This window comes from Corvus brachyrhynchos, unplaced genomic scaffold (assembly GCF_000691975.1).
Source record: "Corvus brachyrhynchos isolate BGI_N302 unplaced genomic scaffold, ASM69197v1 scaffold346, whole genome shotgun sequence".
NCBI classification, from domain to species: domain Eukaryota; kingdom Metazoa; phylum Chordata; class Aves; order Passeriformes; family Corvidae; genus Corvus; species Corvus brachyrhynchos.
In genome coordinates, this window is record NW_008238644.1 from 5,255,826 (window position 1) to 5,278,604 (window position 22,779).

Genomic DNA, 22,779 nt, shown 5'->3' on the forward strand with positions numbered 1-22,779 from the left:
CACTAGAGTGCAATAGGTGTTGCTCAGAGCCACAGTTCATTTGACTTGTCTTTTAACGCTCAGATATTTCTGCCTTCGTTATGATGCTCAGAAATCCTGGGAGCCTAACCTGAAACTCGGAGGTGTTTTCTCTGCTACGAAGCTGCAGTGGCTCTCAGGAGGTGCAGGGAGAGGTGTGAGGTTGTGGTGAAACACTGCCCTGCAGCTCTGCGGGGTCTGACAGCTTTTTGGGATGAAATAGAGTTATGCATTGAGTATCTCAAATTCTTTCCAAGGAGTCTTGCAGATAGTTGGGAGCAAAGACAATGAGTCATTTCTTGGGAGAGGATTTTGGTTCTGTATCCTCAAGACAAGGTGTTGCCATAATAATTATTATGGTTAAAAACAAATGCATTCAGGCTGCAGTTTTGACCCAATCTGTTTCTGCTGCTACTTTGCATTGGTATTTGCTGGTGTGAATTGTGTGGTTTTAATTTTTCTCTCAGTAACAGTATTTCTAATTATGCCAAATGGGAACAGCAAGAAATAGCACGACCCAAGTCTGTGCTTATGGCAGGGCCTTATGCCTGTTTCATGTGAGTCAAGCCTATGCTGTAGTTTTTTTTCTTTGAGGAGGTTTAAATTTTGTTTAAATAAACCCTGAAGCATCTAGTTTTTCATTCATGGATTAGAAATGTCCAGCATGTGTTACACTGGCTTAAGGGAATTTGCTTTTCTTGAGCTACTGACATAGTGTGCATTTTTCATTAGATTTTTTCTTTCTCCCCCGTCATTTTCCTTTCTTGGTCTCTGCTAATCAAATCTGAACTTAATACTTGAATCAAGTTCTAAACTCAGATGTTCAAAGTAGATTTGTGACTGGGCTGAAAAATTCATTCTGGCCATGTTGAACCCACCTTATCTACTCACAAGTTGTATTCTTGCCCTTTGTAGTGCAACATTTATGTCACCCAAGCAAGAAAAATAGATCTTCACATGCTTGGCTGATTCGTGTAAGCCACTGTTAAGTGAATAGGCCCTTTGGTGTGTCATTTTTTTTTTCCTTCTTGTTTGATAAACTTGAGACATAGTTACTTTGAAGATTGGGCATTATCTACCTGCTCTGGGAACAGTTCCATGAAAACTGAGATTGGATCTCTGGGCTGCTGACAAGCTAATTCTGGACATTATTGGGAGCCTCAAGGTCAGTGTGCTTTCAACAGCAGAATAGAATTTCTGGTGCATTCATCTCTCATTTTAAATAGGTCTCCCTAAACCTGTGCTGTGAGAATTCAGGCTTACATACATGATAGAGGATTTTAAAGATACTGAGATAGGAAAAGAAGATGACCTTCAGACCCTAGAGAGGTTATTAAGTAACAGGGTGAGTTTTCACCCTAATGAACCTCCATTCACCTCTTGGCTGAACAAAACCACCTTACTGTGTTATAGTAACTGATGTGAAAAGAGCTGCTGACCATATATATGTTTTCTGGGGGACAAATACAAGGGGTTTCTTGAGTGATTGTTGCTGTTATTTGTAGGCAGAACTGCAATAAGCCAATTTATTGGCAGTTTCAGTGGGGAGGTGAAAGAGCTGAAGGACAGAGATGCTGAGCTTCATTTTTCCAGAGCAACAAGAGGGAGTTTGTCTGAGGCCAAAGGGACCAGTGTGATCTGACTGTCTGGGGGAGAGTTTGTCCCCAAAATTTACCCCTGGTAGTTGTGTGCAGTTAGGAGACTGTACTGCCGTCAGAAAGGACTACTGGGTAACTTCAGCTGTGCTGTCAAAACCTGCTTAGCTTTTCCATTATTGCCAATTAGTCTTGATCAAGTATTTAGGCAGAGTAGAACTCTGGTGTGTGTTGACAGTGTATAGAAATCTGGCAAAGATGATACCTTGCTACAAATAGAAAGTGGTAATTCCATCTCTTTTCCATTGTCAAACACAGTTAATGCTGTTACCTGCAGACTGGCAGGGTTTTTTTCCCATAGAACAGTATGGATTGGGAGGGACTTTTAAAGGCCGTCTAGTTCAATACCCCTGCAATGAGCAGGGCATCTTCAATTAGATCAGGCTACTCCGAGCCCTGTCAAACTTGATTTGAATATATCCGGGGATGGGGCATCCACCACCTCTCTGGGAAACCAGTGGCAGTGTTTCACTCAGTGTTCTCATCATTAAAAATATTTTCCTTATTTCTAGTCGAGATCCATCCTTTTTTAGTTTAAAACAATTGCACCTTGTCCTATTGAACAGGCTCTGTTAAAAAGTCTGTCTCCATCTTTCTTATAGGCTACCTTTGGGTACTGAAAGGTCTCCTTGGAATTTTCTCCCCTCCAGGCTGAACATCCCCAGCTCTCCCAGCCTTGTCTCCATAGCAGAGAGGCTCCAGCCCTCAGAGAATCTTTGTGACTTTCTCTGGACCTGCTCCAACAGGTCCATGTCCTTCCTGTGCTGGGGACCCCGGAGCTGGACACAGCTCTGCAGTGGGGTCTCACCCAAGCAGGGCAGAGGGGCAGAATCCCACCCTCACCTGCTGCCCACACTGCCTGTGGTGCAGCCCAGGACACAGTTGGCTCTCTGGGCTGCCAGTGCACATGGCCAGGGCATGTCCAGCTTTTCATCCATGAGCACCCCCAGAGTCCTTCTCAGCAGGGCTGCTCTCAGTCTCTCCACACCCCAGCCTGTGCTGGTAGCAGGGGTTGCCTTGATCCAGGTGCAGGGCTTTGCACTCCTCAGTACTGAGTGTCTGCTAGGAACCTGGAATAGATGTTGGACTTGCCAGCCCTTCCAAATCTGTAATGAGGCCACCTCCTTCTGGAGTGACAGGAGAAGCTGGGCCAGCACCCCCTACCCTGTGAGATCAGTGTCCCTCAACAGGTGTTGGGTGTGCCAGAGCAGAGGATCCACCTCTTCCTTGGGAAGTCAGCCAGGAGGCCTTGCTGCTTCATGCTGCACTCCCCTGGGTATTTCTGACCAAGAAATCAGCTCTGGGGTGTAAACACTTTCCCAGCTAGTTGGAACCAAAGATCTTTGTGACTAAAAAGACCAGCAGTTAGAAACACTTCAGTTTTCAGGCAATAGGGTAACAAACATAAACAAAATAACACTTTAAGCAGGAGATTCAGGAGTACAGAGCCTCTAGGCATTCCTTTCCCGGCAATGGAGAAACAGAGAGGATGTGTCCTGCAAGAGATATGTGTTCTGATACACTCGCTGTGCATGAATGTGTGCAAATTGTTATCTTTCTCTGTGCTTTGGTTTCTCCAGGAAATAGGGAAAAATTGCAGTCAGATGAAATATGCCATGTCAATTATTTTTCTTTCTTATGAAAGATCCTTCCTCTTTATCCACACCCTGCAATGTGTGCCATGTTTTGCATGCTCTCTCTGAACACTCTGACTTGCTGACCTTCTTTGGGCAAATGAAGGTCTGATGTAACTTCCCATGAGTCCCATCGGATACAACTTCCTTTTGAACCCATCACAGCTGGTTTATGATGACTGGAGGGAATGCTGCAGGGCTCCCAAAGTTCAGGTTCTTGTCTGACTGTAGACCCTGACTGTCTGGAAAATCAGAACTGCCTCTGGAGAGAGTCCCTTGGCTTGTTGGAAAGTAGCAGAGAATGGCAGCTAAATTTAAACTTTAATAAAACTCTTCTGAGCAGGATTAGGTGTTTATGGAATGTCTGCACTAGTGCATAATATTAAAGAATATCTTAACATTATTGCAACTGCATTTGAGCAGGGGGGAAGACACTGCAATTTTTAATGAAGTGCTTATGGCTTTGTTGATTGCAGAAGTGTCCAGTTCCCAGTGCTGTGGAACTGCAGAGGTCCTGAAGAGGTGGTGTTTGGCTTGGGGCTGTATGTTCAGACTGATGTGGCTGAGTCTGGATTACTGAGTGCTGAAATCCTGCCTTTGACCTTGTATGATTTGAGTAGAAGTTGGCAAAAATCTTGCAGGAGTAACTTTCTCTCTCATGGAGGATCCTGTCAGCTTGGGATGAGATTTGCTAAGGCAAGACTCTGGTTTGGCCATGCTGGAATCAGATCTGTGTTTCTTCTGAATTGAGGTCTGGATAAATTAAAGAAGCATGGTACTTGATTCAGAGGGTCTAAATCCAGACTGTTTATCCCCTACTTTTCAAGAGATTCACATCTGAGGGTTGGATTTCAGGAAATTTTCATTGAGGGAGTGACTATTTAAAGAGTTGCAAGAGCCCTAGAAACCAGAGTTCTTTGTTCATAAGCCATGCACAGTGCAGACAGCAGCAATTGCAGCAATCCTTTTCCCCAGGAATTGCAAACAAGCTTAACCCTGAGTTGGAAAGTCCATACTCTGGAGAGGTAAAAGGAAATTCAATATCTGACCTGAATGTGTTCTGACTTCCTTGCAAGAAAGACTGCCAACTGTACAAAGTTATGATGATCATGTGCTGAGGACCCAAGGTTCACTGAGGCCTCCATCAGCCAGGGGCGTTCATGGAGGACTCCAAGATCAGCAGTCCCATGGGGTGGGGGACATGGGGTCGGAAGTAGGCCTGTGTTATTCTTATCCTCACTACACTTGGATGCCTTGGAGAGCTTCAAGGTAAACCTTTTGATGTCTCTTTTACAATGATCTGTTTCTCTACGTATTTTGAAATATCTGGTTCCAATGGTACTAAAAATTTGCTGTGACTGAGAACTTTTCCAGTGCAAAGTACTTGTTAAAATACAACATGTGTCCAGAGCAGACTTGAATAAAGATTGTACTATTCTTCACATTACATTGAAACACTGGCAATTTTCTTGTGCTTACAATGTAACTTTCCATTGGAGTCTAATTATAGACTTAAAAATAAAAAGTCTTCCCTGTTTTATAAAGAATAATAGTGACACTTACCAAGTCCAATCTCTATTTTTGAAGTCAGATATTCAGAGATGTTACTGTTTGTGCTTTTTTTTCTACTTTCTTTTCAACAAGTGATTCTAAAAAACAGTGTCATCTTCCTCAGTCTGTTTTCTGAGCAATGCCATTTCTGTTTGCAGCCCAAGCTTTGTCACAGTCTGGTAAATGTTCCTGCTGGACTATTTATGTCACCTTTCCATGTGCTGCATTTTTGTTCCCATTTGTGTTGGTCTTGTTTCTTTATCCTCATGGTTGTTATTTGGCCCTGGTCTATGTTTGTTCCCCAGCTGGAGGTGGATGTTGCATGGTATTGCTCCTTTTGGATCTTTCTGTTCTGTTTAAGGGAATTTTTCTGCAACAGCAGGGAGGTGGCATTTTCTCATAAAAGGAGCGTGCTCTTTTCTCTTGAAACCAATATTGTCATCTCAGTCAGCCACTTGGATTTTGAGAGTGGAAATACTGCTTTTATTTTCATATTTCTCATAGTTTTAATGCAGCTACCTGTTCTGTCAATCTATTTAATTCAGTGAAAGCTCTAGGGTATAGAGATACTGTGGAAAATCTGCTATCTTTGATTCTGAGCACCTTCACAAACTTCTTCCTGTTGAAGTTTAGTTGATTATTTTATGATTTTCCACTAGTGAGATTTATACTGTGTAACTGTGTCCAACCAGCACAAGAGCTCAAAGCCTTTCATACAAAATATTTTCAAGGAGAGCTTAATACACCAGATAAACTTAATCAAAAGCAGATATTTAAATCTTTCTGTAGCAAATATCAGACAGATTTTTGAAAGAAGTGTTGTGTATATGTTTTATTTTTTTCATTTATTCATGTTTTCTTTGCCTGTCTTTCTCTGCCTTAAATATGACAGGCCAGAAATTGCACTTTTATTGATGGAATGGAATTTTCATTTTGGATCCATATATTCCTTATGGCTCTTGGGAAATTATGTAGAAGCCAAATCCTTGATCATAATTACAGGAACTTGATAATTAAGGACTCGTCCCTTCTGACATAATATGGCTAGACAGGTACATTTCATTTGGTACCCTTGGATTCAGATCTTGATTCCATTATTCTGCTCAATAAAATACTTCTTTGCAATGACATAAGGTTTTCCCATTATTGAAAGGAGAGAAAAAAATAGATGGAAAAAAGCAGGTGAGGAAGAGAGAAAAGGAAGACTGTGGTATTTTCTTCTTAAAGAATTTATAAATGTTGATGTGAGGCTTCTCCAGCATGAGGTCTGTAAAATATTAGAGATGTTCTCTCTCTATCAAAGTTTGTTTTTTGCTCTCATAAATAGTCTGTATTAGAGTTTGAAATCTATTCTGAAGGTTGCTAAGATTGGAAAAACTTGGTCTCAGGAACCCCTGTAAAGGTCACTTTCACAAAGAAATACCCAGTCTGATTTTCAAAACAAAAGGTGTCAGATCAATAGTAAAACCATGGAACCATTTGAGGTTTAGTCATCATCTTTATTTTCTCACCCTTGCGTGTGTTATGTATGTGCTATGTAGAAATGTACTAACACAATTAGAGACTTGTGTTCCCCCCAGTTACAGGTTGTTGTTATGATTTATTGTATTGTGGCAAGGCCGAGGGGCTGGGATTCCCATGTGTTGAGTACTGGGCAGGCAGAGGAGGAAGTTGGATCCTTCAGGGACCTCTTTGTGTTTGCTTCAGCCCTCCCTGGGGACGAGGTGGCCTTGCTGCTGGAGTCCCCTGAAGGGCTGCAGGTTTGTGTTGCCACTGCTCTTCGAGCATATTCTTCACTTGGCACAACCCCAGGGAGTCAGCCTAGGTGGGTTAGACCAGGTACGTCCTGGGAGTGACTGCCAGGGACATGGGGATGAGCATGGGGGGTGTTTGTGTGCATTAATCCTAAAATCATGCTGAAAGAAACAGTACTCTAGGGTACATTCTCCTGTGTCCTTCCAGTGTTGTACTCATGTCTGATTTTGATTTGAGCAGGTGAATGACTTGAGAGCCCATTAGCAAGCATTTGACCTGCTGTGTTCCCTATTTCCCTTCCCACTCTGACACTCCCTATAATTTATGTAGCTATTACACTTCAGCTGTAACTCAATTCCCGGATTTGTTCCTTTTATAGAAATTAGTACTGAAAGGCATAGTGGTGATGGAGGGCTTGGAATAACCATCAAGTTATTTGTCTATTTAATATACTTTTTTTTTTTTAAATAGCATTTTAATGTTTGGGAGAACACAAGGAAGCTGACTGTACTTCAGAAGTTCAGAACTGGTTTTCAGACTCTTCAAATTTGGGGCTGCACCATTAATTTTAAAATAGCATTTTAATGTTTGGGAGAACACAAGGAAGCTGACTGTACTTCAGAAGTTCAGAACTGGTTTTCAGACTCTTCAAATTTGGGGCTGCACCATTAACACTGAGTGATATCACTAAAGAACTGTGAAATGCAGAGCTACCCTGTTCCCCCCCTTCCTATTCCCCTTGCAGAATAAAAAGCAGGGCAGAAAAACAATGCCACTCTGACTTATTTATCTTTATCCAGTTCCTCTGTCAGTAAGGGGATGAAGCGAAAAATTCAGAACAAAGTAACTTAAAAAATCAAAGGATTAAAGCCCCATGTATGTGATCCTGATGAATTGGATGATTCAGAAGATGTTAACCAGAGCAGCAGCTGTAATGGAAGGAGAGTCTGTAACAAACAGGTTTTCTGATTTATCGGGGTAATCAAGCATAGAAGTGGGCAGGCACTGGGTGGTACAGAATACCAACATTTTTTTTGTGCTGCCTGGGAGATATATTTGAACCTCTAGGGAAGAATTGCCCTCTCCCCCTTAATTCCCCTGAAGATTCTTCTTTTTCTTTTTTTCCCTGAAAATGAAAGCAGGGAACGAGCATTTCCCTGAATCTCATTTTAAATCTTCCTAAGTTTAAAATGGTTATTGCTTGTTTATTATTGTTGGCAATGTAACGACCCTCACAGGAGACTAATCCTGCTTGGTGAGGGCTCCATTCCCTAGCATAAGGGAGATAATGAGGGTGGGGAACCTGGCAAATATAAACCTAGAGATGCTTGGCTGCTTAGAAAAATGCAACAACTGCCCTATGCTGTTTTCAGGGTGGTTTATTCCGGTAGCAACTAATGGTCTTTGGATTGAAGACTTCTAAGAACTTCTAAGAACCCACCCTAGAATTACTCTTAAGCCCATCTCTAATGCCATTTTCCTTGCTTGCTAATGCAATATCCCAACCTCTCTTTCATGTGTAAAATCAATGGGAACATGATGCAGACAAAGTTTAACATGACTTGACTGCGCTCAGGTTCTTAGAGATAACAATCTATGTCCGGTGCAGTGGGACTGAGGCTTTCATCCAGTTATGTCCCTTCTAATACCCATCACATTTTAACAGGCCGTGCAGGTTTGCACTCAGGGAGCATGTCCCAGGCTCTCTAGAGATACTCCCTGAAATCCCTTGAGTGGTGTATTTGCTGAGAAATGACAAGTCTTGGAATTTTTCAGCCTGGGAGTTTTCTCCTGCACAGCTGTTTTCTGCTTGAGATCCCATCCCCAAAGACGCGCCATCTAGCCTTGACTGGGCATTTTGGGCTTATACATATCTGGTTGCATCATCTATTTCTTTGTTTTTATTACTTGTGGGTATTTTCCAAGGTGTCCCCAGCAGCATGACGGGTTCATCTCAGTCCCATCCACAGAGCACCTTGCAAAGCTGCCTCTGTGCAACACCAGCCATAAGTAATCCATGTGTGTCAATTCCAGCCACTCCTGACTGGAAGGAGGAAAGCTTTTGTTTTCATCAATATCACAGGTTTTTTCTTACTCTTAAGATCTTTCTCAGTAGTGCTTTTGTCTGTTGAATGTTTATTAAGAAAATAATTTTTGTTTGCTTGTTACAAGAAGAAAGAAGTTCTCTGCACACATGGGATATTTGTTTGATTTCCTGATGTGGTTCCTGAAGCCAGAGAGTGAAAATGTTGATACTGCCTCTTGAGATGAATATCACAGGAAAGTAGTCTTTTCCATTGTGTGTGCATACAATTGCCCAGATTTACTTACATTTTAAAATTACCGTTATTATTCTAGTATTATTTTAGTATTATAGGCCCCTCAGAATGGGCTATTGGTGGTTGTTACTGTTGGTTTTAACATGATACGTGATTTTGTGGTCAATAATTTCTCTGCAAGTGTTTCAACAAAGTCTTCACCAAGTTGTGAGTTTGCTGACTGAGTTGAATTCTGTTTCTCTTCCCCAACTGGATGCAAGTTCTAAACCATGGCCATTTTCTCTTTTCACTGCTGGGTTTGCTGCAGTTACTACTTCAAGATTAATTTTTCTGTGAGGGAAGAACACTCAGAGCCTGGGAAGCCATTCCATTAGGCTGAATCCAGCATCTCCTTAAACGCGAAACCACCTAAAAATAATATTGGAATAATATCACAGAGCATCCAAACAAGCAAAAGAAATAAAAAACAGATGAAGAAAACAGACTGCCTCTGTGCCTTCAGGTGGAGCAAATCTGGCCTTCAGTAAATATTTTCCCTGGGTTTGATTTCATAGCTGAGCGACTCCTAACAGAACCACCTGTTTGCCAGCTTTTTACCAGCCCCAAGCTACTCCTTTCTCCCCCAAGCCTCCCGAATATGTTCCTGCTTTGAGCGCCCCCAAAACAAAGCCCCTGAAACTGCTGTGGTTGCCTGCCTGGCTGCCACATCCCCTCTTCCCTCCCACGCTGGTCTTAGGACCAGCTCTTTGCATCTCCTTGGCCATTCTGATCCACGGAGTCCACCCATTTGTTCACCTTTCACCGCAGAAAGCAATTCCCCATCTTCTGGGGCATTGCTCTGGTAGCAATTTAGCAATTAGCTCTGGTAGCAATTTAAGAAAACCTGGATGCCAGCTGGGACTTCCAAGGAAGAAAAATAAGATGTGTCTGAGAGAAAACAGGTGCACCACAGCTCTGGGTTTGGTGAGCTCTAACAATACATCTGATGAAGCAGCAAAAATATTTTGGGTAACCTTAAGAAAAGCTGTCTCCTGCACTACATTATCATTAATAATGGCACATTCCTGGTTTCAGTAAGTATATCAGGATGTTTATTTTAAGGAGAAAGGGCACAGTTTATTTTGCACAGAACATGCTTGGGAATGTTTGTCATGATGTGTCAGTGACAATCCCAAAGACCTGATGTTGCCCTCTTTGCCTATCACTGACTCCCTCGGCTCCCATCAGTTTGCACTCTCGGTATTGAACGTGTCTCCCCCAGTGAAACGTTGATAGTATTTTTAACAAAAAAAGCCTTCGTATAATTGATATCTGCAAGAAACTGAGCTCCAAAAGCATGTTTTAACCTGTGTATTTTGTAAACACAACATGAAAAATTCACAGAGAATTTCTGTTACATCCTGAGGCAACTTTTCCTAAGTAAAAGCTAAGGAGCTCTACGGTGTATAAGGAAGAGAAAGTGAACAAAGAGATGCCAGATGGGAGTCTACAGATAGAGCTTGCAATTAGTATGTCTTATGCACCCAGAAAAAGCTATTTATTGTGCTGTGGCTACAGGACAGACACCCTTGTGGAGGCACAGCATATTCTGCCAGCAGGCTTTTTGGTGGCTTAGGGACTTCACCTTCCTAAACAGCAGAAGGTGTGCTCATCTGGACCCTACTGCTAGCACAGGCAATATCAAGTCCCCAGAGTCCCACCATTGTAACAGTGTCAGCTATAGGATGTGCATTTTCCATGCCCTGAGCTGACCTTGGGTGTGCAAAACTTTGGCGAAGCTTTACTCTGTAGACATGGCCTAAGGCAGGTAGAATTTGCCAAACGTGGTGTTTAATGAGACAGCCAAGTGTGTGTAGCACACAGCAAGTTCAGTAAAGCCCCTGGGGGCTGGGGTCCGAGGAATGTGCTGTGATGGAGCAAAATAAGCCAATGATCCTTTTCATCCACCTCCCTGGTTTGACTGAGCCTGGCTCCTCACGGACGCAGCAGGGCGGGGCTCAGAGCACAGGGACACCAGCAGAGCTGCCGGTCTCCTGCTCCTGTGTTTATTGGTGCCTCTCTGCACTGACCGGGCTCTGTCCTCCCGTCTGGGTGCTCACAGCACAACCGTGTCCTCAGGACCCTGGGAATGAGAGGAAGGGCCCAGAAGTGCTGTACCTGGCGGGGTGCAGACCCAACGCAGAGCCATGCAAAGGCCGTGTGGTGTCATGGAAGCACTGTCCAGGGCAGGGGAGGGTGTGCCCAGAGGGAGGATATCAGGAAAGGACTAGGGATGGCTCAGTTGTGAATTTACTCCCTTATTATGAGCTCCTGGTATAGGAGATTTAATGTGGGATCCCCAAATTTGGACACTGTAATTTGGTGCCACTACAGAACAATCAAGTATGTCATTTTTTGGTTATAAACACAGTTGTTCTGAAAAGCATATTTACTGGTTGGAACAGTTTTTATCTCAAGGACTTGAAGTACAGGAGTTGCATGTTACTGTATTCCCCTAGAATGTTGTGACACTATCATTACATATTCTGTACCTCTTTTGTAGGTAAACCTGCACCTCTGCACAAGTGAGTGCATCATGTCACACACACACAATTCAAGCCTGCCTACTGCCCTATAATTCTCAACATTTCTACAATTGGAAACATGAAGAAAAGAGTAACAAGTGGATTTCTAAAGGGTTCCAAAGGACAAGTGAGGTTTTTGTGGAAGGGTCTATTTTGTCTTTTTAATCTTTTTTTTTTAAGGCAAGTTCTTTCATGTTTTCTGCTAGAAGAGCTGCTCATTGATCTTGTGGTTTGTGGATGAGGAGCAGTACCCATTGCTCTGTACACAGGAGGGAAAGCACTCACGACTGAGACTTTCCTGTCTTTAGCACCTGCTGGGAGATGTAACACCTTCTAAATCTCAGAAAATTACATCTGATTGAATTTTCTTTTATTTTTATATAAAGTTCTTGTCTCCTTTCACACAGCTCTTGTTCATTTAGATTGATTTAATCATAGGTTTGAACCATTAGAAGCATATGGTGTGAGAGACCTCCTGAACGGGCATCAGACCACACCCAACAGGTTTGTCTTTATTTTGCTGGCAAAAGTTTAAACTGCAAGGTGAACCCAATGGGAATGTTAGGAGGTGCAGTTCTAAAAACGGAGCTCTCTCTGAACACAATCTCTTTGAACGTGAGAGAAATTAGTTCTGTTTCATCAAGGAGATAAGAAAATAAACATGATCATTCCTTGGCTCTGAAATGCTTTTTATTCAAAGTAATCTCTTTTTGGAAAGACGTTTAGAGCTTGCCTGCTTGACAGTAGCTTGCTCTCTGACACTCATCTGTAGATTTTAAGAAAAAATAGACTAATGCTGCTTGTTTTGTAGAATTTGGAAATGTTTTGAGGGGACATTGTGAAGCAAACAGAAGTTTAGGCCAGAAGGAAGGCCTGGAGGATGGAAGCATAGCCCTGGAAGGGCCAGGGTATAACAGAGAGGGGGAGGAGAGAGATTGAAGTGCTGCCTGTTTGGCTCCCCCTTCTCCCATTTCTGCTCTGTGAGCACAACCTAAAGCAGATTCCCTGCTGATATGGAGGTCACACAGTTTATTTCTGTCACACTCACTTGGTCTTGCCAATACCAGGGGAGCATGAATCAGAAGCTTATTTTAAAACCAAAAATATATGGTGTCACTTTGTATTCTGATAGCATCTAAGGACCAGTTAGGATCAGGGCTTCAGCTATTACATGCTGAATCTATTACAATGTGAACATATGTTGTGTTGTTGATCCTCTGAGAAATTTCAACCAAAGAGGCTACGAGCTGTAGGAGGAGAAGGGAGGGTAAAGCAGTTGAGTGTTGGGTGGTCTGCATAATGCTGGAAAGGAGGCAGAGAGCTGGATGCAAAAAACTGTCACTTAGAACTATTTAGGCAAGTAACTGAAAGACTTGGAACAGAGGAAAAGACCTTCTTTGTTTAACTAAAGATTAAAGACATCTGAAAGATCTGGAGTTGATGTGGGGCTGGGGTGGGAGGAGGCAGGACAAGCAGGTGAGCAGATTAGTGGCATTGTTGCAGCTTGCCCATATGGTGTTTGGGCTCTATTTCCTCAGCTATATTTATCTGGTGGGATATTTTTGATGCAAGCCTGATCTGGAAAAAGAAAATCAATTTACTTGAAAAGGTCAGCTTCGTGAGAATTGTATGATTGAGCACCTACTGTTTTTCAGAGCTCATGACCCATGTGTGAAGGTGACTGACAGCAGCTACGATTGCCAAACAAACTGGAGAAGAGATGAAGACATGACTTGTGCTGAGGATGTAAAATGGGGAGGAGAGAGAATGAAACCTGTTTGTTACGTGTTGCAAAAGTGTCTCTCTCTCTTTGTCATATCTCCCACTTATTAAGGGCAATATTACTCTCTCCATGCACTCAAATGAAAAGGCAGAAAGGCAATTAAGTGATCTGTGCATAGATGCTACTGCCATCTCCAGAAGAAAAAAATGATTGTTTGATCAGAATAATAAATTTATTAAACTCTGGCTAATGATACTCTCCTTCAACGTAAGCACCACTGCTGGAATAGGATATTCAAAATCTTCCTGTCTCCTGGAAAGTCCATGGAGTTGGAGGCAGTGTGATGGAAACCTCGGCTAGGTATGTAGCATTCAGCAGCTTCACAGATGAGCTTCCAGGAAATCTTTACGGCTTTTGTAATAAAAATAGCATTCATATATGACTTTGTTTATGGTGAGGCCCCAGGGTGAATTGTTTGGGTTTTGTCTGTAAAATTTCTTGCCAGTTGGTCTTGCAAAGAACAAGTGTAAGTTGGAGCCTCACAGAGTTTAAACTCGATGAGAAGGAAATAATATTTGAAGAGAAATCATATTTTGGACCCCGCAAGTTTGACACTGGCTAGTGCTGCCAGACTTTGAATATTACTGAATTCAACAATCTTTTCCATCAAATTCCAGAATCATCTGGAACATTCCCTCTTACGTGAAATAAATGCTTGCAGGCTGCCAGGTGATTAACTCTGTTAACTGAGATGTGAGGGTGTCTCAGGAGATTCTGCTTTGTTTTGCTACTGTAATTTCCAGTAAAGATTTGGTCAAGACTTGAAACTGTCTCAAATGATGTATTTTGCAGCTTTAAGTTAAAATTCAGACCTGCCAAAAGGTTCTTGATTGTTAGTTTTTCTGGCTGAAACCACCTAATTTTTCCACTGTGCTTTGTCCATGTAGTTATGGATCGCTGTTTTATCTCTCTGGCTTCAGAAAAGACAAACACTGTATCACTTCCTAAGTGTGAGGGGAAAAGAACCTACTAAAATATTGGTAAGAATTTTCAAAGGATTGCAAATTAATCAGATATTGTACAAGTAAACACTGCAAGTGTAGGCCTAGTGAAAAGATTTAAAGCCTAAAAGGGACAAGCCATTGGTTGCATTTAAAGGAAAGCATAGAGGTGGAGAAATTACTGGATTTGAGGAGGAATCTAAATTGAGAGGTCATTTGGCAGACAAAATGAAAGAATAATCAAGCATAAAGAAGAGCAAAAAAACAGTCACAAATAAAGCAAGAAAGAAGTAAAATTAGTTAAATCGTTTAGTCACATTCTTTTCACAGTTGAACTACAGTTGAACAGATTTAAACATTATTTATGGGAAAGAAATGCATTTGGAATGAAAAAATATTAGATGCATGTGAACATTGCTGCTTTCTAAACCATAAAAACACAATTTATAAAGAAATGGTGACTGATACTAGAGATTTCAAGAACCATTCCTTCTGTGTATTATCCTTCAGCTGTATCCTACATCAAAATGAGTGACAGGTCTCACTCTTCCCACACTGGTTAGAGTTTGGAGAGTCCCCAAAGTAAGCAGATCACATGTGCAGGGAACTTTCTGAGGGGAAAGGCCTAGGACAGGATGAAACTTGTTTCTGTATTAGACTTCAGTATTCAAGAGATTTAGTTACTACGAGGAGACCTTAAGAAAGTGACATTGAAAAGACAACTCAATTTGATTGAAAAATATATTGACAGCATGCAGTAAGAAATAGCAAATTCCTGAAGTTTTGCTGAAGTGCTGCGATGTCAGATAACCTCCAGCACAGGCATGGATGGCACATGAGGTGCCATGAAGGTCAGATAAACTGAGGCAGGATCTCAAATAGATCCTTCAGGGAAGAGCCGATTTAGTTTTCCAGGTCAGCCCATGAAGCTCTCAGCATCCTTCATTACGTAACCTGTGCAAGAGATCCTATAGCCTCTTGGGTGTGAACCAGGGTGGAGAGCTGCAGTGTAGGAACCTTCCCTGGCAGGAGCAGGAGGAGAGGCATGGACTGACCTAGGAGGTATTTCCCCTACTCATCAAAAAGGAACAGGCATGGAGAAGGCACAGAGAGCACTATGCTGCCAGATAGCCTTCTGTGCAGCTAGAGTGTTTCACCTTCTATTTTTAACTGTCTCGTGGAAGCATTTAGGAAAAGCAATATAAAAGAGGGAGAATGTAAATATTATGGTTTCAAGGATATCAGCCCCAGTCCCAGTGCAAAAATCTGCCTTTCAGTGAAAGCTTTGAGGGGCTCCTAGTTCAAAGGATTCCAGAGCCGTGGAGAGGCAGCTATGCACATTACTTTCTTCTCTATCAGTTAGCCCTTATTGATGGCAGCCAAGTTAAAATGAGGAAGAGTATCCCTCTTATGCAGTTTTGAGAGGATAGAAACACTGGCATGGGAAAGAGCAGCTACAAGGTGGTAAAAACTTTTTCAAATGTCAGAATAATTTTTCTGCTGAGGCTGGAAATGTCAGTGTTGAACTTTTGCTCGTGCCTCAGACCTCCTGAAGCAGTTGGCTATTTCAGTGCATGGCAAAATACTCAGGGAAACTCCCCACAGTTAAAAGGCTTTGTTTTAGGAGGGCTTTTTGCTCTGTGTAAGTGTAATGATCTTATTCTGGTTTTATCTTTCAGGATTAAAGCTCTACTGACAGATATTTTAGGATTGAAATGTGGGTTAGACTTAGCTTTTTGTTTTGTTTTTTACAGAGTCTGATATGAGTGGGAATATCTGTGAGTTGGAAAATACATCCACAATACCCCTGGAAAAGGCATGTTTTTATTTAAATGCAGTCCTGCTGTGTTTAGTGTCAGAGCTAAAAAGGGAACCTGGTATGAACAGAAAGTGAAGCAGAAAGCTACAATTTGGCTTCCCCAAATCAGTGAATGGCAAAATCAAGAGAGTGTAAAAAGTGGATGCTTAAAATGTTTTGGATTAAATTACACTTCTTGTTGTTAAAGACTCACTTTCAAAAATAGACTGTTTGCTAAAATAGCATCTTACACATCCACAGACTGGAGAGCAGCCTGCATAAATTCTGGCCAATTAATTCTTTGCTAAATTACCATAAGCATACATTCAACGATTTTGTTACTTTCTTGACTTATTTCTCATATCTGTATTCACATAAGGTCTCTGTGTTGACAACATGAAAATGCTTTCTGATCAATGATTAGTGCATCACAGCAAGAGGAAGAGTTGGCATGAATAGCTTCTAACAAGTAAAGTATGTGATTCTTTTTTATCTCTCAGCCAGGGCTTTGTCAGAGAAGCAGAGCTGAGACTGGTTAGTACTCAGACAGGCTGCAGAAGTTCCAGTCTGGTTTTCTAATTTAGGAGCACTACTGGATGACATAAATGGTAGGAATAATTGTAAATTCTATGTGAAAAAATCAAATGGGAGTCGTGGAGACTGTAGGAATCGGTCTAAAGTAGCCGTTTAAAAGTTAGATACAGCTTCAAACATTATTGCACTCTCAGTGTGAATGTTTTGTGTATATTTGAAGTGATGTGCTGTTTAATCTCACATTATGATATTTATTTGCAATCTAGTTCAAATCAAGGAAATTAAAACATGGAAGGGTAATTGGTGATCTGTCCTTGAAAAATACAGTACTGAGAGACTGGACAAAGCCAGCAAGAAAAAGAATGTTTAGTCTTTTCAGAGCCCTTCTCATCTCTGGGAAGACTGCAAGGGAAAAAGGTTGAGGATGAGGGCAGATAATGGCAATACAGGTTTGAGAAAAATATTCATCCTATTGTGTTTCTTTTTTTTTTTTTTTCCTTGCCTTGCCTTTTTTTGTCCGGTCTTATTTTTCCTAATTTTTTTCTACCGTGCAGTTTGAACAGAGAGGAACATAGAAAACCCAACAGGAGATCTGTAGCCAGAGTGTCCTGCTGCTTCAGCGCAGACTCTTAGGAGATGGTTCTCTTCCCTCATCCCTAAAAGTAAAGGTAATCTTAGTTTATCTTGCTTCTCAACTAACCTGTCACAGAAGGCAATATTTGAAAAGTACCAAGTTTATTTGGAAATCATCAAGGTTTGCAGTGGATTACCTGGGAAGAGGGGCTAACTGGGCTGGAGATGGTGGGGGACTCTGAGCAGTCTCAACTGGTGAAAGGAAAAGATGGGTGGAGAAGGAAAAGCCTCCTCTGCCTACTAAAACACCATGTACCCAGGACTGGTCCTGTGTAAACTATCAGAGCTCCCAAGACCTGGCTTTTATACTGTACTTGAAGTGAGACCAAAGGATGGAAAACTGGTAGTCTGAGCTATTTTGAGGTTTTTATTATGTTCAGATATTAATTTGGATGACAACAATGGTGTTTTCAGGGCAACAAGTAGAATTAAATAAGCAGTCTGGCAGAAGATCTGAGAAGCAGAAGGTGAAAATAAATAAAATGGAGCAGTGAAGAATGCAGAAAGAAACAGAAAGTGTTCAAAGGCATGTAAAAGCCATGAAGGCTGAAGCCAAATTCATATGCAAATATCTAAGGTCCAAATCTTCCCTCCTTTTCTCTTTGCCCTGACCAGGTGCCTATACAGCCCCTTGCCCCCTCTTGTGTTTACTCTCATGACAGAATTTAAGCAATGGAACAGAGCAAAAAGGAGGCAGATGTGACTATGTGGGAAGTTGCTTTGCCACTCAGATGTGTATGGGAACCACATCTTTTCCTGTAGTTTGTGGGAGGGGGATTTATTCTTTCAGCATTTTTGAGAAAGACTTATGATTCCACGTGGATTTATGCACAATAGCTTTTCTGTCTGTACTCTTTATCTTTCCTTGAGAGCTTTCTGACTAAGTTATTTTCCTCCTGGGATGTATAAAGTATACTCTCACCTACAGTGGGATAAAAGACTTGAATACAAAGGCCTCTGCTGAAGGCCCTTTGCAAATATTGTCCATTCCCATCTAATTTCACTGGAGCTCATCTGTAGGGCCTTACTCAGGTTGGGCCATGTGGTAGGGCATTATAAACTCAAAATGGTGTAGCTGTGTGCTATGATACTCACTCTAGGAAGTTCACACCAAGGCTCTAAATTAGCAACCCATTTAGGCTTTTTAATTGTAATGGTTTTTAAGTCATCTCACTCCAGGCAGTGGTACAGTGAAAGCTGAAATCATGCTGGAGTGCTTTGCTGGCTCACAGCCCAAGCTGGCTCTCAGTGTGTTATAGGCAGCCTTTCCTGGGATGGTGGAATTAGAATTGTGGTAAAGTATTTCTAGCAAGATGACAAATCACCTCGCATCTAAAGGTTTTATTGCTTTTTCCGCTGTCTATGAACTCAAAAAAGAGGCCATTTCTATGAAAAATGGCACTTGAGAATATGAAATTTCCAGAAGAATTGGGGATCCCTTTTCTAACAGAAGCTGAATGCATGGTGAACAATCCCTTTTTGAAAAGAGGACATTGTTACCTCAGGAAACAGTGATCATACAATTGTGTGAAGCTTTGGACCTGCAAAATTAAACAAATGCTGGGAGCTACATCTGGTTCTAAATTAAATTTACCTTAGTGCCCCAGTCTTGCACTGAGTTCTGCCCAGAGCTGCTGTGAGAGGGCTTCAGAGAAGCCTGTGAGCCTGCATGTCTGTGTCCAGTTCCTGCTAGTGCTTCTCTTCTCAATTTCTCCGTACAGAGCTGCTTAGTGAGTCCACTCAGCATCCAGCTCCTGAAGAAGAGATTGCCCTTTATGAAACAGAAAGTAAATCGTGGCCAAGAGTTACAAAGTATCCGAGAGTTTCTGCTCTTTTTTGTGTATTTTTCCAGACATAATTGTTGCCCTCTAGCAGGTACCCCAAAGAGCCAGACTCTTCTGCAGTTGCAGAGTGAGTAATTTGAAACCATGTAATTTATTTAACGCCATTTCACTACTTAGCTTGCAGAATCTCTGTGAGAAATATTCCAGGTCCCTTGACCTTATTTTTTTAAGATTTGTTTTGAACAGCATGTCTGGAACATGTGTTTCATGTGTTATATTTCCTCTGTGAATTCATCTTTGACATTCAATGTGTGAACTTTTCTTATAATTAGTTCTGATCAGTAGAGCTAGTTCAAGTACCACTGCAGATAGTTTAACTCAGATTTCTTGTTGGCAGTCACAAAACACTTACAGGATGCAGTGCTGTAGCTGTGCAGGAGTGGAATTCTGCCCCTAATTCACTTTGTACTGAAGTCAGAGGATATTCAGGCACACTCTATGCCCACAGCAGGTTTGCAAAGCCAACGGTCAAGTATTTAGTAAATGTATTCAACACACAAATTTACTCAGATCCCTGGGTTTGCACATTAGTTAGATAAATCTACCTCTCAGCTGGATGAGGTTTTATTCCATGATTTCATAAGTACTTGCTTTACAAACATCTGTAAATTTAAAGCAGACTTACTTTCAATGCCTTTACCAGTTGGGTTTGATTGCTTCAAGTGCCACCTGAGGAGAAAAACAAAAGGAGCATTTCAGTGGTTAGAGCAGACTCATTGAATATTGAAATATTCTTTTTTTTCCTTTAGTTGCTTGGGGGTTTGAGTAGATTTTAGGGAGGGATGTGTTAATTAGTCAGGGGAAAAAATCTGAAGTAGCAAGGGCCTAAAACCCAGACTGCTCCGGAAATGGTGTGAAATTTTTTCTTTACCTTTGATTGTATATCTTGCCTGCACTATTTTTGCCAACAATTGCAGCAGTCTTGCCTTTCAGGAAGGAGATGAGGCCACTGGAGAAATGTTGACTGTTTTATTCATGATTATCTTATATCATTAAATAGTTCACTGTGCTGTCCACGCTTGTATCTGATGACTTTTGTGTCCCTGAGTGCGAGGGCAGACAGAGCCGCAGGAGCAGAGAACACGAGCTGCGTTTTGGGACCGCCTTTTGCCAGGGAACCTGTTGCCCATGGGCTGGGAGGCTGTTCCCTGGCCCCCAGCTCCCGGCCTGCCCGGCACACCCTCTGTGTACATTCTGCACATTCCAGCCGGGAATTTGCTTACATAACCCCGGCTGCCCTGCCTTCCTCTCCCCACACAGGTGAAGTGCTGGCTGCCCTCGGCTCCAGCTCCCCGCCCTGACCCACGGCTTCGCTGCACTGCTGGGCTCAGTGCTCTGGTTTCTCATGGCCAAGCAGAGTGCCAGGCTCGGGGGATTTCTTTCAGGGCAGAGTGAAGCCAGTTGTCTGGCAGCTGCAGGAGCCAAAGTGGCTTTGTGTGTTAGCATAGATTCCTGAATGGAGCTGCTCAAAGCTGCCCACCCGGGAGAGCTGCACAGCAGTGTGGGTGCTGGAAGGCTGAGCCCTGTTTGCATTGAAGTGCGTCGTGCTGAGCAAACCTGTGCACTGTCCTGAGCCCCCTCTTCCCTTCCCACAGAGAAGGGAATGATAACCCAGCTTGTTAAAAAAAAAAAAAAAAAAGACCACAAAACAAGCCCCCAAACAAACAGCCCCCTCCAAACCGCTGAGATCCTTGCATGCAGATGTGCTACAGGTACCTGGAATACCTGCACACATCTAAAATGCTCATCCAGGACATGAGTTCAGGTGTCAGCTTTTCTTGCCAGGTGCTGGTGATTCCACAGAAGTGAGCATTTTTCTAATCGGATTGCTCTATCCATGCTGTCAATAATCTGTTTGGGAATAATTGCTAACAGATAATACTAATGATAGTGTTGTCAGTGGCAATACCCTTAATAAATATAGAAGTTCCTGCTCAATGGCATGTTGCACATGCAAAGGGAGTAATAGTCTCAGAAGACTCTGTTCTATAAACAAATTTATTGTGTTTTACTGGTTTAGGATTTTTAGTTTTAAAATTTGGTTTCCAAAGATTTTAAGGGTACCCTTTTAACCATCATTGGATTCATCTGTAGAAATTTCTGCTGGGGAGGGACATAGGACAGCTTTCATTTCCAAAGCTGCAGAGCATTTCTGGCTTCCACTGCAGTTGGTTGGAATTGTGGGCATGCAGGAACTTTAGGAATGAATTGTTAGTTGTTGTTATTAATTTATTTGGGAAACACAAACAGTATGACTCATTAACTCATGTCTTGAAAAATGCTGTACTCTTTCTTCACAATCAGCAAACTGCTGGAAAGCTCTCCCTTCCAACACTGACATGAAGTAGAATTTGAGAAACAGAATTATGAATGTGGACTTAATTCAGTAACCTAAAAAGCCCTGAAAAACTGGTGATATACAACACAGACAAAAACCCCAGGAGTTCAAAAACACGTGCTTTGTATCTTTAATGAAACCACCAGAAAATGTCTGAATGACACAGGACATACATAAATATGATGTCACCAGCTTGAGAGCATGGCTTCCTGAGGCTGGTGCATTGGTTCCTGATCTGGGTTTTTAATTTGATGTCATCTGTTTGATCACTATATCCTGTTTCTTTTTAAATTCTTGGCTAATTTACCTTCTTTTGCTGTAATTTCCATTTCCAAATTCTCTGATAAGTGTCAGCCAGTGCCTTTTCAGACATTTCCTCTGTATATAACCCAGAGAGCTGCTTAATCATATGTGCAGCAATATGCTTTTATTGTTATTCATGTCTTTCTAAAAGCTGAAGCCACATCTTAATTTGAGAGCAGAATAGCTGAGGTTTTGAAAAAAAGGGGAAAGAATAGGAAGTCAGTTACTGTGGACCCAACAATTTCCTTAGCAGCTTTTCATAATGCAGAGCTCTGTAAGGCTCTTTTCACTCTTAGATTCTGTCACCTGTGTGTCTCTGGGTCTGCCCTTTTGCTCTCGTGCCAGTCCTTGCTCAGGCAAGCCCTGCATCAGAATTGATGGGATGTGTTACTGCCAGCTGGACTTCAGAAGGAATCTCCTTCCTGACTCTTCTTTGCTGTGTTTTTTTTTGAGAATCCTGTAAATAGCTGGAACTGGGTGGGACCTGTATGTCACTGAGTCCCCAGTTCACGGTGTCATCTTTGAGAGTGGCAACAGTCCTGGGACCTCTCAGTGCCATAAGCACCAAATTTCACATCTATGTCCCTAGTGAGGAATATAAATAGAAATCAAAACCAGTTGGGTTTTGTAAATAAGCTGCAAAGAAAGGCCTCCTGGCTGCACTGAAACTCCTTTGTCTGTATTTCCATCAATGTTCTATTTGCTGGTTGTAAATCAAAATCACGGTGTCTGAAGATCCTTGCAAATAAATCATCTGGTGTAGAACTATTAAGAGAGAGATCATCTAGCACAGGGAATATTTTATTGGAATGAAGAAAAAAGTGGAGAAATTAAGTAAAAATGCATGATGTTTTGCACTGTTTAACACTCCAAAAACAAACTGGGAAACTCTTTTCCTCTGTTCTTTTCCTTCCCAGACATGTGTACTCATAATATTTAATGGAGTGGAATTGCCTGAAAGAACTGGACCATTAATACACCTTTCTGTGGCTCCTTGGTACATATGTGAACAATTTGAATAAAAAAATGTTGATTTGTAGTGATTCTTAGATGTCTTGCAGTAGATCATCTGTACTGGACAGATGGATTTGGTCACTGTAAGCCAAATAAATAAATTAGCGCTATCTTTGAAATGTATAGCCACAACTG

At 41.8% G+C, this 22,779-nt stretch overlaps 1 protein-coding gene across 1 annotated transcript in view; it reads left to right on the plus strand.

Annotated features, from left to right (window-relative positions):
* The window catches only part of ZDHHC15 (zinc finger DHHC-type containing 15), a 188,560-nt gene that overhangs the window by 12,554 nt on the left and 153,227 nt on the right, over positions 1–22,779 (plus strand). The gene's annotated exons all lie outside the window — the stretch shown is intronic.